The following is a 17,398-nucleotide window of genomic DNA, read 5'->3' on the forward strand; positions in this document are numbered from 1 at the left end:
CTTACAAGACATCAACAAGTTAGAGTATAAACCAAATTGTCTTTTTCTAACAATAGATGTCAAAGATTTATATACGGTCATCCCCCAAGACTTAGGTATTGAATGGGTTTCTGAGTTTTTGGTGAGTAAAAAAGCAGACCACAACACCATTTATCTAGTGACCACACTACTAGATATTGTCCTTACCAACAACTATAAGACCTTCAATAATAATTTTTATTTGCAGAAGTCAGGTGTAGCCATGGGCTCCCCATGTGGTGGGAGCTTTGCTAACACAGTAATGGCCTTTTGGGAGCATTCATTCCTTTTCCTTGACCCATTATTTCAACGAAACGTCTATTGGTACACTAGGTACCAAGATGACATGTTTTGTTTATGGGTAGGTGATCATAGTGAAATTCCTGTATTTGTCAACAATATATCTAAGACAACCTCATTTTTGGAATTCACTCATGTCACTGGTGTGGATTCTTTAAGTTTTCTTGACATATTGTTAGAAAAAGATCAACTTAATCATTGTTTTAAAAGTAAAATTTATAGGAAGCCCACTTATTCTAACATTTTTCTCCACTATACTAGCTGCCACCCCCACCACCAAAAACGTGCCGTAATAAAAGGCCAAATGGTGAGGGCAGCAAGAATGATTTTTGATGATATAGATTTCGAACAAGAATATAATTTATTAGAAGAAATGTTTTAGAATAGAGGCTATCCTAATCACATCATAACAACTTTGAGATTAGAAATAGAACAAAAAAGAGCAAGTGGCTTCTTTCTTCCATTATTGTGCCGTCGTAAAGAGTTGGAACACAATATGAATTAAGTCCTGGCAGATACCAATTCTGATTCTGATATTATTAATTCTCCTATTATATCAACTAAAGAGACATATCACATTAGTTTTTTGCACACGTTCTCTACAGATTTTGATTTAATAAGGAATATTTTATATAAGAATTGGGCCATCATTAATAGTAATGAAGCACTTTTTAAAGTATTAGGGAACAAACCCAAGTTAACTTATAAACAGGGTCTGAACCTTAAAAATATATTAGAAAAAAAGAATGATATTTGTTACACACATTCTAGAATAAAAGGTATGTTTAAATGTGGATGTTGCCCACAATGTAAATACATTTTAGTTGCTAACTGCTGTGAAATCAATGGTATGAAATATCATCTTAATTCTAGATTTAATTGTGAGACCAAGGCAGTAACATATGCAGCCCTATGCCAAACCTGCGACGCGTTTTATATTGGTAAAACGGAGCGTAAATTTAAGCAAAGAGTATATGAGCATTGTTATGCAATTAACAACAAGGATTCTAATAATGCTCTAGCTAAACACATTGTACATAATCCAACACATTTTTTTAAATTTATAATCCTGCAAAAAAGAACATTAGATATTAGAGGTGGCCCTTGGCAGTTAAGATTAGAGCTGGATGAGCTTAAATGGCAAATTCTTACTAATGCCCAAGTTTTTCCAGGACTAAATGAAGCACTTTCTATTAAATGTGTATTAAACCTACTGTCTTTAAATAGATAAATATCTCTTAATGTTTTTTAATGTTTTATTTTATATGTATATATATTAATAAACTGTTTAGGGTATTTTATTTTTTAATTTAACGTTCATATAACATATTACAAGTAACATAACTTTCATTATTTATTTAATTGATATTAAATTAGATTGTAACCCCACCATGTATATTGAGCAGACTTGATTTTTAGTGGACTTTTAGCTGACACTTTTTATATGCCTGAGATTAAGTTAAATGAAGGCATATTTTTAAAGCATTTTTTCTTTAAAGACCAATTAAGGTTTTAATTGATGCTGATATTTAAATGATTGTTGTTTGTAGTTTACTGTTTTGTCTGAAGAAGGCTTGGAAAGGTCTGAGCCGAAAGCGCTTACAATAAAACAGTTTGGAATATTCAATTATTGCTGTAGGCTCCATTTGTTTCCAGTTTTAACAGTTCTTAGTTTTTGAAAGTTTTTCGTTGTAGGCTGAAAAATATGCCAATAAGAAATGCATACACAAAAATAACATTTCCTTCATCTACATGCAAATACACCAAAAAGGTTGTATAGGATAGAGAAGTGCAGATAAGTCCCAGCAAAGAGAAGGGGGATGGGTGGGTGGGTAACCTGGACTGCAACAGTGAATACACTCTAACATCTACATTTATGGTAGGTACACAACTGTACTATGTTCATCATGTTTCACTGTTGCAGTCATTACTCTTGGGTAGAATCCCAAAGCTGAGGATGGGTGGCTGGGCTAAATAGGATTAGGAAAGGCTAAGAGGCCCTGCAGAACTGCAGTGGCGAAGCCTGCTCTGGAGAGAGGCAAGTGGTAGTGCTTTGTAAAGGTGTGCACTGAACTCCAAGTTGCAGCCTCTAAGATATCTTTGGTAGGTACTCCTCTGAGGAAGGCTGCTGCTCTGGTGGAATGAGGCCTAATGCCCTTAGGCACTGATTTGCCATGGCCTATCCATTTAGAAATAGTCTGTTTTGAGATAGCCTTTCCTTGTGATCCTGCAGCATATAACACTAAAAGTTGCTCAGTCTTTCTGAAAGCTTTAGTTCTGTCCAAGTAGAAGCGCAACTGCCTGTGTATGTCCAAAGAATGCAGAATTTTCTCACCCTTATTCTGTGGATTTGGGTAAAAGGTAGGCAAGTGAATGGTTTGGTTGAAGGCCACACTGGACACCACCTTAGGCATAAATGTAAGATTTGTCCTCAGAGAAACCCTGTCTGGATGAAAAATGATGAAAGGTTCCACAGCCATGAGTGTTTGTAACTCCAAGACTCGCCTTGCAGAGGTTACTGCTAGGAGCAGAGCTGTTTTCCAGAATAAGAATTTTATATCTGCTGTTGATGCCGGCTCGAAAGGAGGCAGTGTGTTTTTCCAAAACATAATTGAGGTCCCAGGCCGGAATTGGTGCTCTCCTTGGAGGCCTAATGTTTCTGGCCCCTCTGAGGTACTGCCTTATTAAAGGATGAGAAAAGATAGGTGGTTCCGTATTGTAATGGGCTGAAATGGCAGAGGCATGAATCTTAACTGATGAGAAAGAAAGGCCTTTGTTCAGCATCTCAGTTAGGTATTGTAAAATCTGAGGAATATTTGGTACAGATGTACCAATACCCTGTTCCTGGTTCCAAGCACAGAATCTCTTCCATTTTTCTGCATAAGATTTTCTGATACTGGTCCTCCTGGCCTCCAAGATAACATCCATAACAGCTTTTGAAAGTGTAGTGTTCTGAATGGCTACATTATCCACCATGCTGCCAGATTTAAGGTCCTGAGTTGGCTGTGCAGGATCTGATTGTTTTGTTGGGTCAGCAAGTGAGAAGTTTGAGGCAATATCCATGCTGGACCTTGAGACAAGCTCTTTAGGATTGGGTACCAGTACTGGCATGGCCAGTCTGGTGCAATCAGTATCATTTTTGGCTTCTCTTGTCTGACCTTTAGGAATACTCTGGGAAGGAGAGGCAGTGGGGGAAAAGCATATACTGCCAGATTTTTCCAGCTGAATGATAGGGCGTCCACTTTCCATGCTTGCTTGTGATAAATCCTTGTGCAAAATCTCTGCAATTGACAGTTGTGGGGGGGAGGCAAATAGATCTATGTCTGGGCATCCCCATTTCCTTATTATCATACTGAAGACTTGTGGATCCAGTTTCCATTTGTGGGGATCCATGAGGTTTCTGTTTAGTTCATCTGCCAGAGTATTTGTTTTTCCTGGCAGGAATTGTGCTTGCAGGTGAACTTGAAAAGCCATTGCTGTGTCCCATAAGGTCATTGCTTGTCTGCAGAGGGGATAGGAATTTGTACCTCCCTGCTTGTTTGTGTACCACATGACCGTAGTGTTGTCTGTCTTTATCAGTAACTGTCCAGGATGAAGCAGGTCCTTGAAAGCTGTCAGAGCATTTTGAACAGCTAGCATCTCTTTTTGATTGATGTGAAGATGCATCTGGTTTGCAGGCCATGTGCCATGAATACATTTTCCTGCCATATGGGCCCCCCCAGGCATAATCTGATGCATCCGTTGTCAGTATCTGTCTGGCTGTGGGTAAACTGAATGGCAGACCCTTGTTGTGGTGACAGGCTTCTGCCCACCATCGAAACTCCTGTTGTAGGCAGGGAATGAGTGCAATTACTGTCTCCAGGCTGTGGCAATGCTGAGTCCAAACGCTTTTCAGATACCATTGTAGTTTCCTCATATGGAATTAATAGAATGCAGGATGCCATGAAACCCAAGGTCTGCAGGATTTTCCTTGAAGATAAGTGGGTTTTTGTTGCTAATTTCTTGAAGTAAGTAGTCAGTTGCTTTTGCTTGTCTGGCGTGAGATAAGCCATCTGGGCAGTAGTATTTAAGCTTGCACCCAGGAATATTATCTCTTGAGAGGGCACTAGTTTTGATTTCTTTTCGTTTACTCTGTACCCTAGGGCAATTAGTAATCTTTTTACAAACGCCAGATGCTGTCGAAGACTGTCTTTGTTTTCTGCTTGAATTAGGCAGTCGTCCAAGTAGGGATATATTTGAATTCCTTTTTGTCTGCAAAACGCAATTAGTGGTGCCAGGCATTTTGTGAAGACCCTGGGTGCAGTAGATAAGCCAAAGGGCAGTGCAGAGAATTGGTAATGCATTGAGCCAGCTATGAATCTGAGGTATCTTCTGCAAGATTGTCTGATTGGGACATGCAGGTATGCCTCTTTTAGGTCCAAAGTTACGAGCCAAGCCCTCTTGCCCAGCATGGGCAGTATCTGCTGTAGAGTCAACATGTTGAATTTTGGAACTTCCAGAAACGTATTTAGTGTAGACAGGTCCAGTATTGGTCTCCAGGTTTTGTCCTTCCTGGGTACTAGGAAAAGTCTGGAGTAAAATCCTGGTCCCTGCTCTTGTTGAGGTACTTGCTGAATGGCCCTCATGTCCAAGAGGGCTGTAATTTGCTTTTGTGCCTCTACCCATTGATTGTGTGGCAGGTCTGGCATGCCCTTTGACCTTGGTAGTGTGTGAAAATGGAACCTGTAGCCTTGGGACACTATGTTCAGGACCCATTTGTCTTGGGTAACCATTTGCCAATTTGATGAAAAAAGTGCTAGTTTACCCCCTAAGGAGGCTGTCAAAAGAAAACTGCTTGGGACTGGTAGAGGAAAGTCATTGGGACGGTTTCCTGTAAGGTTGTGATTTATCTTCTCCGCTTTTGGGGGTAGGAGCACCCCACTGTTTAGGCCTGTATGAGCCTTGGGGCTGAGATCTGCCTCTGGGATGCCTGTATCTGCCTCTTTGTAGTCTGTCTGACACTGGAAAGGACCAATTTTTAGAAGGCCAGTTCCTGCTAAACCTGGGTGGCTGTCCCTGTAAGAAATCCTTGACTGTCTGCATGGATTTTGCTTAATCCTCCATTTTTTTCAACACCTCTTCTGCTTTAGTACCAAACAAAGTATCATGTTGTAATGGTGCATCCAATAATTTTGCTTTAACATGATCAGGCAGATTCTTAACCTTTAACCAAGCATGCCTTCTAATAACAGAACCTGTAACAGAAGCCCTGCAAAAGGCCTCCAGTGAATCATAACCAGATTGCAAAGTATGCTTTCCCACTTGTTCAGCTGCATGCAATAAATCCTGCAATTCCTTGTTCTCTGAACATTCAGCATTTGTCAACATTTTCTTTTAAGCAGTGACATTAAATATTGCTGATATTTAAGCATATGAAACTGACAATTTAAAGCCCTTACAGCCAGGGTAGCAGAAGTGTAAACTTTTTCCCCATCTGTCTAGAGCCCTAGAATCCCTATCAGAGGGGACAGGGATTTTTGCAGTGGAAGCTTTAACCCCCTTGGGACCCTGAGATATAGTTTCTGGGTCAGCAGCAGGGTTTTTATACAGGAATTTATGAGAATCTGGGACCCTGTAGTATCTGTCTGGCTTAGCAGGTGCAGGGGGTAAAGAGTCAGGGGACAGGCCGGACTCTGAAAATACATCATCTACAATGTCTAGAACTGGTGGAATAGCAAGTAGTCTGTGCTGAGGAAGTAGCAGAAAGTCTCTGAGCCTTTTCTTAGATTCAGAATAATCTTGGCTCTCCCAGTGGAAATGCTCCCTCATAGTATGCAGGATTTCCCCAAAAGAATAATCCTCAGGAGGAGAGGCTGCAGGAATGGATTCTTCAGCATCAGAATCCTCATAGGGAAGCCTGGAGTAATCCTGTTCAGAAGAGGAATCAGAGGAAATAGATACCTGATCAGAAGAATTGTACTCTGTATCTTGCCTAGGCCTCTTATCAGGAGGGGGATGGGAGCCCCTGATCAAAGTAATTAGGTATTCGGCCATTCTGAGCATCTGTTTTTTAGGCATGGAAGTCTTAGTAGGAGAATGCTGTACTTGTTTCTTTGTCTTTAGGGCTGCTTTAGTCTTTGTCTTTGAAGCTGAAGATGGCTTAATATATAGTTGCGTAGGTTTGAAGACATCCTCAGAAGCCGATGCCTGCTCAGCGGCTCCGGTCCCATCTGAGGGAATGATTTCCGAGTGTCCAATACCTTGAGTATCCAGAGGCCCTGTCGACTCCACGTGGGAGTCAGCAGTGGCCTGTGGCTCTGAGGTAGCAGGCGCCAGGGGCTGCGAAAGCGCCTCACTGAGAACTGGCGAACCGGTGATTGGCCTAGTAGAGGCTTCGTCTTCGGTTTTGGACCTCGGATGCCTATCCTTGTCCTTGTGTTTTTTGTAAACTCCGGTTGTCAGCTGGTCTGATGGCATTATATAATTAAATCTTCGGCCAAAGTAATGAAATGCAAAATCGAACCGACGCTTGATAGTGTATTGGTTAAATCTAGCACAAAACCGACAGCTAGCAACGTTGTGATCAGGGCCTAGGCAAGGAATACAGTAAGAGTGAAAATCCTTATGAGGTATTTGCTTCCCACAAGAAATACAATTGTTAACTTTTTCTGACATCGGTCTGGAGCAAGAAAAAAGTTTCCCCAACGGGGTACTTTGCTTTAATGAAGACTTCGGTTCTGAAATTCGGATATGAAAATCTCAAGAGTCGGCCGACCGGCACTTGCGAACTGCTTTTGCTTCGGGCGCCACGCTGCAAGAAAGACTGAAGAAAATGCCGTCTGCTGCATCTTTTATACCCCTGGCACACTGACGTCAGGGAAGAGGCGACAGCAACCGACGCCGGACCTAGACTTTGAAATTCTGGCCGACTGAGGGTAGCCTGCCAGCAGGAAAACCCAAGAGTAATGACTGCAACAGTGAAACACGATGAACATCCTGATTAACACTGGATTCTGACACCACCTTAGGTAGAAAGGAAGGATGGTCTGTAAGGATGCTCTATCCTTGTGAAAAATCAAATAAGGTTTAGACGATAGAGCCAGGAGATGCAACACCTTTCTGGCAGAAGTAATAACTAATACGATAATTTTCCAGGTTGAAAATCTTAGTTCACACTTAGCTGATAGTTCAAAAGAAGGTTGAGTTAAAGTCTGCAAAACAATATTTAAATCCAGGAGGAACGGGGTCCTTTATCGGAGGTCTAATTAGATATGTTCCTCTGAGAAAAGCTTTGCAAAGTTTGGAAGATGCTAAAGTTGAATTATTTACTCCTATATGAAAATTAGAAATGGCTGTATTCTTACAGTTGAGGAGCTAGTCCCTTTAATAAAAATTACAGCTAAAAAAGTAAAAAAACCTTAGAAATCAGTGCTGAGAAAGGGGTCTAAATTCTTTTTGTTTGCCCAGAAGACATTGTTTTCCATTTGCAAATGTTTCCAGTGGAAGGTTTGTGGGATGATAATAATGTAACGGACAAGGGAGGAAAGCCTGGGCTGCCTACCAATCAATGTAACTGAGGAAACCACGAGGTCAGCTTGAGGCCTGAAATGTCTGGATGAGCATGGTCTGTCCGGGGAGACAGTAGGTCTGGAGTTGGATCCAGGATTCATGTGGATACAGAAGATGAGGCCAAAGGAAGGGAAACCAGATTTGACAAGGCCAGTAAAAAAAGCAATGAGAACAACTGTGCTCTTCAATCAAAATGCATTCTGAAGAAATTTGGGAATGAGGGGTAGAGGATAAGCATAAAGGAAACTGGAGGGCCAAGCATTAAGTAGAGCATCTCTCAGCGACCACTGGGAGGATCAGGGCAAAGAACCTGTTGCATTTGATGTTGAGGGGAGATGCAAAGAGATCGCAGCACGGCTAACCCATTTGATGGAAAATCATCTCTGTCATATTCATGTTGAGAGACCACTCATGAGGCATTAGACTAGACCTGCTTAACTTGTCTGCAATCACTTTGGACTTCCCCGGGATGGGCATCGCTATTAGAAAATGAATGGATGAGACTGCCCATTGCCATACACTCTCATAGCTTCTTAACAAAGAAGGTACGACCTGGTTCCCCCTTGCTTGTTGATATACCAGTCCACTTACACTCTCTCTCTGACTTGCAATAGTCCTGGTCAGAAGAGTGCCTTGGAAGGTCTGCAATGCTAGGAGGGTATCTCTGATATTCACGTTGGCCTCTTCAGATGACCATGTACATTGAACTGTTCTTCCCAAGTAGTGCTCCTCTACCCAATCTGAGACGTGTCCGTGGTCATTGTGGCCTTGGTTAAGGGAAAGCAAAGGGATGGCCGTCTTGTAATTGATTGGAATGGATCTACCATAGAAGGTAATTTTTGGAAGCTTGCATTATTTTGATTTGAGTGGAAAGAGGTTGATGACGAACAGACCACCGAGTTGCTAGTGTCCATTGGAAGATCCTCAGATGGTCCCTCACTAGGGGTACAAGAGTGACTGCAGCTGACAAGGATCCCAATGCTTGAATTATCAAACGAGCTGAAAAAGAAAAGTTTTGAATGATCTTTTTGACCTGGAAATGAATTATTTGGATCTGGCACAGAGGAAGAAAAGCTATTTGAGTGGTCATATTGAAGAAAGCACAGATGAATTCCAATATCTGACATGGCTTGAGTTGAGATTTGTTGTAGTTGACAGAGATCCATGCATAACTGGAGTAAATAGTCCTGCGCTTGAATTAGATGATGCCTGGTCACAGCAGTTATGAGCCAGTCATCTAAATATGGAAACTCCCGGAATCCCTGCTGCCAAACACTTGGTAAACAACCTGGGGTCTGTGGTGAGACCAAAGGACAGTGCTCTGAATTAGTAATGACTGGCTCCCAGCTGGAAGTGCAGATATCTCCTGAACATCTGTTCATTTTTATATGGTAGTACGCATCCTGAAGATCCACCAAGCACACCCAGTTGTGCATGCCCAGAAAAGGCAGAATGGATTGAACCCACAACCATCTGGAACTTTGTGTGTACTGATCTGATCAATTTAGTCTGCTGAGATCCAAGACTTGTCTTCAGTCCCACATCTTCTTTGACACTAAAAAGAATCTTGAATACGTTACTTACTCTTTCTGGTCTTGGGGGAGGGGTCTCCTGGACGACTCTTTCTAGCAGCTTCATTTATTTCTAGTGCTGCTGCTTCCCTCAGATTTGGTGTATCTTTGGGGATTTTGTTTGATACCAGTGGGGAAAATGGTATTATATAACCTCTGGATATTATCCTCCACACCTGTGAAACTCTTTTAATTTCTAGCCAGGCTCTCTGGTGCAGGGATAGATAACCCTGACTGCCTCCAGAGATGTATAGCTGGACCTCCTTTCAGGAGTACTGACAGGATCTGTCAAAGTATCTCTAAATCCCTAGTTATGCAGACTACCTCTGTTTTGGGATGGTGTTTTCCATTAGAGTCCCCCCCTCCACCCCAGGGGAACAGTCTCCACTTGGATCCTAAAAGGGACCCTGGGATTTTTTGAACCACATTTTCTGTCCACCCCATTGGTTCCTATAAAAGGTCCACTGAGGGGTCAAAAACCAAACACCTATAGCAGACAGGGTTTTTCCTTCCTTACACTTAGTGTCTTTAACTTTGGGGGTCAAATAAAGAACTTCTGCCAAAAGGGAAATTGATGAAGAAAGATTTGAAGGATTCTGCAAAATCACACAAGTGCATCCATGCATGTTTCTTAGGCTTTATAGCTTCTGCTATTACCTTACTACCATTAATAAGATACCACAAGAGAATGTTGTTGTGTACATTGTCCAATGGTCACAGAACACTCGCTTTCTACACATCAGAATCCATCTTACTCAAGTATGCAGAAACCATACAAGATGGGTGGATAAAATCTATGTCTGTGGTAGAAGGGAGACCTTTCTGCCCACCTGTTTCCCAGGCACAGTAACCATGGATGACTCCCTTCCAGTGTGTGGGTGTGTGTGTGTGTGTGTGTGTGTGGGGGGGGGGGCAAATTTCAAAAGGAAGATGGTTCAAGGGACTTGGTCACCTAAGGAGCCCAAACTTCACATCAGTATCTTGCAGATGAGTCAAATGAGCAAGACAATTCAGTGGCAAAGGTCACTGAACTGCAAAGTCCACTTCCCTAGTCTGTCCAATGCCCTCAACTTTCTGTTACGAGGATGGACAGATGAATTTTCCTCAGATAGCTCTTTTTTTGTGGCTGATACTACCACAACGGCATCTACAGGAGAGCTCTTAGACCAGTGTTTCCTGTCTTTTGGAGCCAAGAGGATTCTACATGCCTTCTTGGGGAATGGCTCTAACACCAGGAGCCTTCCAAGTGCTCTATGCTATGAGGTCTATCAAAGCATCAAGACAGTGACGCAGAGGACACAGATGAGCCAGACCCAAAGGCTTCAAGGAGCAAAGACTCATCCAGAGGAGGAGTTTCACTGGACCCCCCCCCTTCTACTTCATCAATTCCTGGACACCCCCAAATATGACATCTTCTAGGTGGGACTTTGGGGATCCTTCTTCATCCAAATCCATGTCCCCAGTGACCGACTCAGGGGAGGAGTCTATGTGCTTCTGTTTGCATGTCTGTTTTCGCAGAACATGTCTCTGGGACTCTGATGGAGACACGTTGAAATAAAAACTGGGACCTCAAATGTACAGCTGTCTCAAAGCTTATGGGTTCTGACTGTCCCTGTCAACTCAATTGAGAGAAATGAGGCACAGGATCAACTGGATGTTCAGATGGAAACGAACTCTGTGCATGCACCTGTCTTCCTGGGAAGCCAAGGCCCTTTCCATAGTCCTGAAAGCAGACTCTGTCACTGGAGCTGAGGAAGGGAATACTTCCTACCAATCGACTCAGGGAGTCTCCTAGCTCTAATGAAGATCGGCTCCGAGGAGGACTTTGGACTTGAGCTGTCAACAGCTGAAGTAACAAGGAGGAGGAATGGCTCTGAAAACTTTACTGTCGAATCCACCAATGGCACTCTAACCCAAATGTTTTGAGACTCGTCTTGACCCAAAAGCATCAGAGTTGAGGGGGTAAGGGATGTGGTTTAAGCCAAAGTCTCTACAGCTGTTGGATCCAACAGAGGTGCGCTAGAAGGGTTTGGACCCATGGACACCAGATTTGAGTAGGGAGCTGCTAGGTACAGTGCAATGAAAAAGAATGTGCCCCCTTCCTGATTACCTATTTTTTTGCATGCTTGTCACATTTAAATATTCCAGATCGTCAAACAAATTTAAATATTAGACAAACATAACCCAAGTAAACACAAAATGCAGTTTTTTAAGTAATGATTTTACTTATTAAGTAAAAAAAACTATCCAAACCTACATGGCCCTATGTGAAAAAGTAACTGCCCCCAGACATAATAACTGATTGTGCCACCCTTAGCAGCAACAACTGCAATCAAGCATTTGCGATAATGAGTCTCACATCGCTGTTGAGGAATTTTGGCCCACTCTTCTTTGCAGAATTGTTTTAATTCAGCCATATTGGAGGGTTTTCGAAAATGAATCGACCTTTAAGGTCATGCCACAGCATTTCAATTGGATTCAAGTCTGGACTTTGATTAGGCCACTCCAAAACCTTAATTTTGTTTTTTTAAGCCATTCAGAGATGGACTCGCTGGTGTGTTTTGGATCATTGTCCTCCTGCAGAACCCAAGTGTGCTTCAGCTTGAGGTCACGAACTGATGGCAGGACATTCTCCTTCAGGAATTTTTTGGTAGAGAACAAAATTCATGGTTCCATCAATCACAGCAAGTCTTCCAGGTCTAGAAGCAGCAAAGCAGCCCCATACCATCACACTACCACCACCATGTTTTACTGTTGGCATAATGTTCTTTTTCTGAAATGCTGTGTTACTTTTACGCCAGATGTAACGGGACGCACACCTCCCAAAAAGTTCAACTTTTGTTTCGTCAGTCCACAGAATATTTTCCCAAAAGTCTTGGGAATCATCAAGATTTTTTTTTTTTTTAGCAAAAGTGAGACGAGCCTTTATGTTCTTTTTGGTCAGCAGTGCTTTTCGCCTTGGAACTCTGCCATGCATACCATTTTTGCCCAGTCTCTTTCTTATGGTTGAGTCATGAACACTGACCTTAACTGAGGCCATTGAGGCCTGCAGTTCTTTAGATGCTGTTCTAGGTTCTTTTGTGACCTCTTGGATGATTCGTCGCTGTGCTCTTGGGGTAATTTTTGTAGAATGGCCACTCCTGGGAAGGTTCACCACTATTCCATGTTTTCTCCATTTGTGGATAATAGCTCTCACCATAGTTCGCTGGAGTCCCAAAGCTTTAGAAATGGCTTTGTAACCTTTTCCAGACTGAAACATGTCATTTACTTTGTTTCTCATCTGTTCCGGAATTTCTTTAGATCGCGGCATGAAGTCATCCTTTTTGGGATCTTTTGGCCTACTTCACTTTGTCTGACAGGTTCTATTTAAGTGATCTCTTGATTCAACAGGTCTGGCAGTAATCAGGCCTGGGTGTGGCTAGTGAAACTGAACTCAGCTTTCCCAAAAATGAGATTACCCACAGTTACTTCATGATTTAACAAGGGGGCAATTACTTTTTCACATAGGGCCATGTAGGTTTGGATTATTTTATTTATTACGGAAAAAAAACTATCACTTAAAAACTGCATTTTGTGTTTGCTTCGGATATCTTTGTCTAATATTTATCCAATATTTAAATTTGTTTAATGATCTGAAACATTTAAGTGCGACAAACATGCAAAAAAATAAGAAATCAGGAAGGGGGGAAAATACTTTTTCATTGCACTGTACACGAGCTAGGTGTGACAGGTTGATGGGCCTGTTCCTGGACCTCATCTGGGAGACGATGCTGGGAGGACCCCCCAGCTGGATCTGTGTCCTCAAAAAAATTCATCATCTGGTCATCAATTTTGATGAGACTTCTGGTAGATCATCCAGACCTCAAAGATGAAGCTACAGATGTAGGTCTCAATGGTAGCTTATACTGCAAGGTCGATAAGTACAACCAAGGACTCACTGTACCTGGGGAAAAGGTAGCTCTAGGTGAGGGAGTTTGGACAAGGGTGGCAAATGGTTCCGACTGCCTTAAGTCTTAGGCAACAGACCCAACAAACTGGTCAGATCTCTGGCCCTTTTTCCTGGATTTTTCAGCTCACTTCTTATCGTCCATTTTTCTACAGACTTCTCTCTGTGTTTTTATTTTGTTCGTTCCTTCCTTCTCTTCATTAGGAAAAGCAGATGATGTCTTACTTCAGATGACATAGCGGAGGATCCTGTTTGTGGAGGAAGCAAACTCTTAATTATTAGCCCTTCTCTCCTGCCTTGGATGGTTCTGGATCCAAAGGTAGCATAGATATCGCAGTTCACCTGAAGGTGAGATGCATTCAAACAATACCCACAAAGGGAGTGGGGCTCTTGAGGAGGAATCTTGTGCCCATAGGTTGAACACTTCTTGAAGTCTGAGAGCTAGTCACACATTAGAAAACAATGTAAAAATAAAACTATATATTACTACGTAAATAGAAGTCTAACTCTAATTTTAAGTTTCTACACACACACACACACACACACACACACACATAGCGGTAGCATGGTTGCCTCACAGCAAGAGGCTCTCCTGTTCAATTCTCGGCTGGAGTGCCTCCTGTGTGGAGTCTGAATGTCCTCCCCACGGACTAGTGGCCTCCGAAAGACATGCGTGAATGGGCGTGCCTTCGCTGAAGGTTGGGAGTTGGGCTGGCAATTCGGCACCATAAAAATCTACTGCCAATCATTAGCGGACCAGAGTTCCGCTGTGGCCACTCCTAACCGGGAAAAGCCGAAAAGACAAACAAACACACACACACACACACACACACACATATATATATATATATATATATATATATATATATATCGTTATACTTCAGAAGACCGAACGGCTGAAATATCAAAGATCATATGGTCAAGACCATATTTCAGAAGATCGATCTTCTGAAATTGTAAAAAGGGGGGAAGAAGATGTTACTGCAGGGGGGGAGGGGCTGTGCCCCCACACACCCCCTACTTAAATATACCAACTCTGAGATCGCACTACAGCAAAGAATAGGAACATTTCCCATTCCGTGCTGTATGGAGTTGGTATGTTTAAAGTAGGGGGGTGTGCAGGGGGGCTTGCCCCCTGCAGTAACATCTTTTATTTTATTTATTTATTTTTTTTACAGTTTCAGAAGATCGATCTTCTGAAAATATCGATATTTCAGCCGCTTGATCTTCTGAAGTGTAACTATATATATATATATATATATATATATATATATATATATATATATATATATATATACACACACACATATATATATATATATATATATATATATATATATATATATAAATAAATACACACAGTGGATATAAAAAGTGTTAAAATGCCAGGTTTTTGTGATATAAAAATATGAGACCACAATAAATCATTTCAAAACTGTTCTCACCTTTAACGTGACCTATAACCTGTACAATTCAATTGAAAAACAAACAAATCTGTTAGAGGAAAAATTATAAAAAATAAAAAAACATACCATACGCTGGTTGCATAAGTGTGCACACCCTTAAACTAATACTTTGTTGAAGAACCTTTTGATTTATTTATAGAATTCAGTCTTCTTGGGTACATACCTGCCATCAATTAAAGAGATTCTAATTAACCTCAAATAAAGCTCAGCTGTCCTAGTAGGATTTTCCTGACATTTACTCAGTTGCCTGCTACAGCAAAAGCCATGGTTCAGAGAGAGCTTACAAAGCATAAAAAGGGATCGCATTGTTTAAAGGTAACAGTCAGGAGAAAGGTACAAAAAAAATTCCACAGCATTGGATATACCATGGAACACAATGAAGACAGACATCAAAAAGTGGAGAAATATGGGACAACAGTGATGTTGCAAAGAACTGGACGTCCCTCCAAAACTGATGAAAAGACAAGAAAAAAAAATGGCCAGGGAGGCTGTCAAGAGACCTACAGCAACACCGAAGGAGCTGCAGGAATTTCTGGCAAGTACTGGTTGCATACTACATGTGACAACAATCTTGTGTATTCTCCATATGTCTGGACTATGGGGTAGGGTTGCAAGATGAAAGCCTTTTCTTACACAGAAAAACATCCAGGCCAGGCTAAAATCTGCAAAACAATACATTAGGTCTCCCAAAAGCATGTGGGAAAATGTGTTATGGTCTGATGAGACCAAGGTTGAACTTTTTGGCCACAATTCCAAAAGGTATGTTTGGTGCAAAAACACCACTTCACATCACCAAAGAACACCATCCCCACAATGAAGCATGGTGGTGGCAGTATCAAAGCTTTGGTATTGCTTTTCTTCAGCTGGAACTGGGGCTTTAGTCAAGGTGGAGGGAATTATGAACAGTTCCAAATACCAGTCACTTTTGGCCCAAAACCTTCAGGCTTCTGCTAGAAAGCTGAAGACGAAGAGGAATTTCACCTTTCAATACGACCATGACCTCAAGCATACATCCAAATCAACAAAAGAATGGCTTCACTAGAAGAAAATTAGTTTTGGAATGGCCCAGCCATGGCCCAGACCTAAATCCAATAGAAAATCTGTGGGGTGACCTGAAGAAGGCTGTGCACAAGAGATGCTCTCGCAATCTGACAGACTTGGAGTGCTTTTGCAAGGAAGAGTGGGCAAATATTGCCAAGTCAAGATGTGCCATGCTGATAGACTCCTATCCAAGAAGACTGAATGCTGTAATTATATAAAAAGGTGCTTCAACGAAGTATTAGTTTAAGGGTGTGCACACACAACAAAGTATTAGTTTAAGGGTGTGCACACTTATGCAACCAGGGTATGGTACGTTTTTTTTATTTTTTATAGGTTAGTACACTAGGCTATTGGCCCTAGGGCCTATACAAGCCTAGCCATAACAATTCCCTGGCTATTTCTTCCCACACTATTTACTTCCCTGGACCCCTGTCTAGCAGGGCGACTGACGTGAACCCCGGGGTGAATTTCTTTTCTCCCATCCAATAGTCAAGGCTCCGTTTGAAGAGGGCCAAAGAGGTGCTCTGCTTGACATGTATGGGCAGTCTATTCCAGAGTCTGGGGAGTCTCTGGGTCAAGCACTCATCCCTCCAGCATATTTTGTTTATTGTGATGACAAGGTTTAGATCCCTGGAGCATGTGGCTCTGAGGGATTGGGATTTCTTTAAGTGTAGCATGTCCAACAGCTCTGGGTTTGACATGGCCTTTTATGTAAGCAGAGATCGGTAGACAATATGCGACAGAGAACAGCTGGAGTTTTTTTAAGGCAGTCAGTGTAGGGCATCTGCTTTAGGCCTGTGATTCTTTTAGTGAGGTATTTCTGCGGCCTTTCTAGTTCTTGCAGATGTCTTGAGAGGTACATACCAAACGGGGCATTGTATTCTACAACGGGTTTAATGAGGGATGAGTGCAGTGGGACAATGACTTCCCTTTTTTCTGGATGAAAAGCGCTTAGTGATGAGGTGTGCCATATAGAAGGATTTCCTGACTGTTGTGGCAATGTGGTTATTGAAGGGGAGACTACTGTCCACCTGTGTCCCTAAGTCTCTTACCACACTTTCGGTGTTTAGTGTACTGCTACCTATGTGGTAATTCATGGGTACATGTTTTTTCCCAAAGGGGATAACTATACATTTCTTGGCAATGAGCTTGAGCCCACGGCTCTGGCACCAAGCATCTGTTTCTGTAATGCCCTTCTGTAGAGTATTCACATCATTTGGGGATTCAATAATGTCTCCCAGCTTGCAGTCATCTGTGAACTTTGTTAGCCAGAGTCCCTTAGTGTTGGCCTGTATTTCAGAGAAGTAGATGCCAAACAAGAGCAGTCCCAGGACTGAACCCTGAGGTACTCCACTTGTCCGGAGCTGGATTTGGAGTAGGCTACTTTTACAGTGTGGGTTCTGTCCGCAAGCCATTTGGCAACCCACCAAGTGAAGTAGGGATTAATGCCCAGCTTAGTAAGTCTATCTATGATTCCAGAGTGGGGATGGTGTCAAAGGCCTTGGCGA

The 17,398-nt window shown here is 42.1% G+C and overlaps 1 protein-coding gene across 1 annotated transcript in view; it reads right to left on the minus strand.

Annotated features, from left to right (window-relative positions):
* The window catches only part of MYCBP2 (MYC binding protein 2), a gene marked incomplete in the record, with an annotated part of 5,088,083 nt that overhangs the window by 3,150,392 nt on the left and 1,920,293 nt on the right, over positions 1–17,398 (minus strand).

Source organism: Protopterus annectens, chromosome 5.part1 (assembly GCF_019279795.1).
Source record: "Protopterus annectens isolate FY-2018-M chromosome 5.part1, PAN1.0, whole genome shotgun sequence".
NCBI classification, from domain to species: Eukaryota; Metazoa; Chordata; order Ceratodontiformes; family Protopteridae; genus Protopterus; species Protopterus annectens.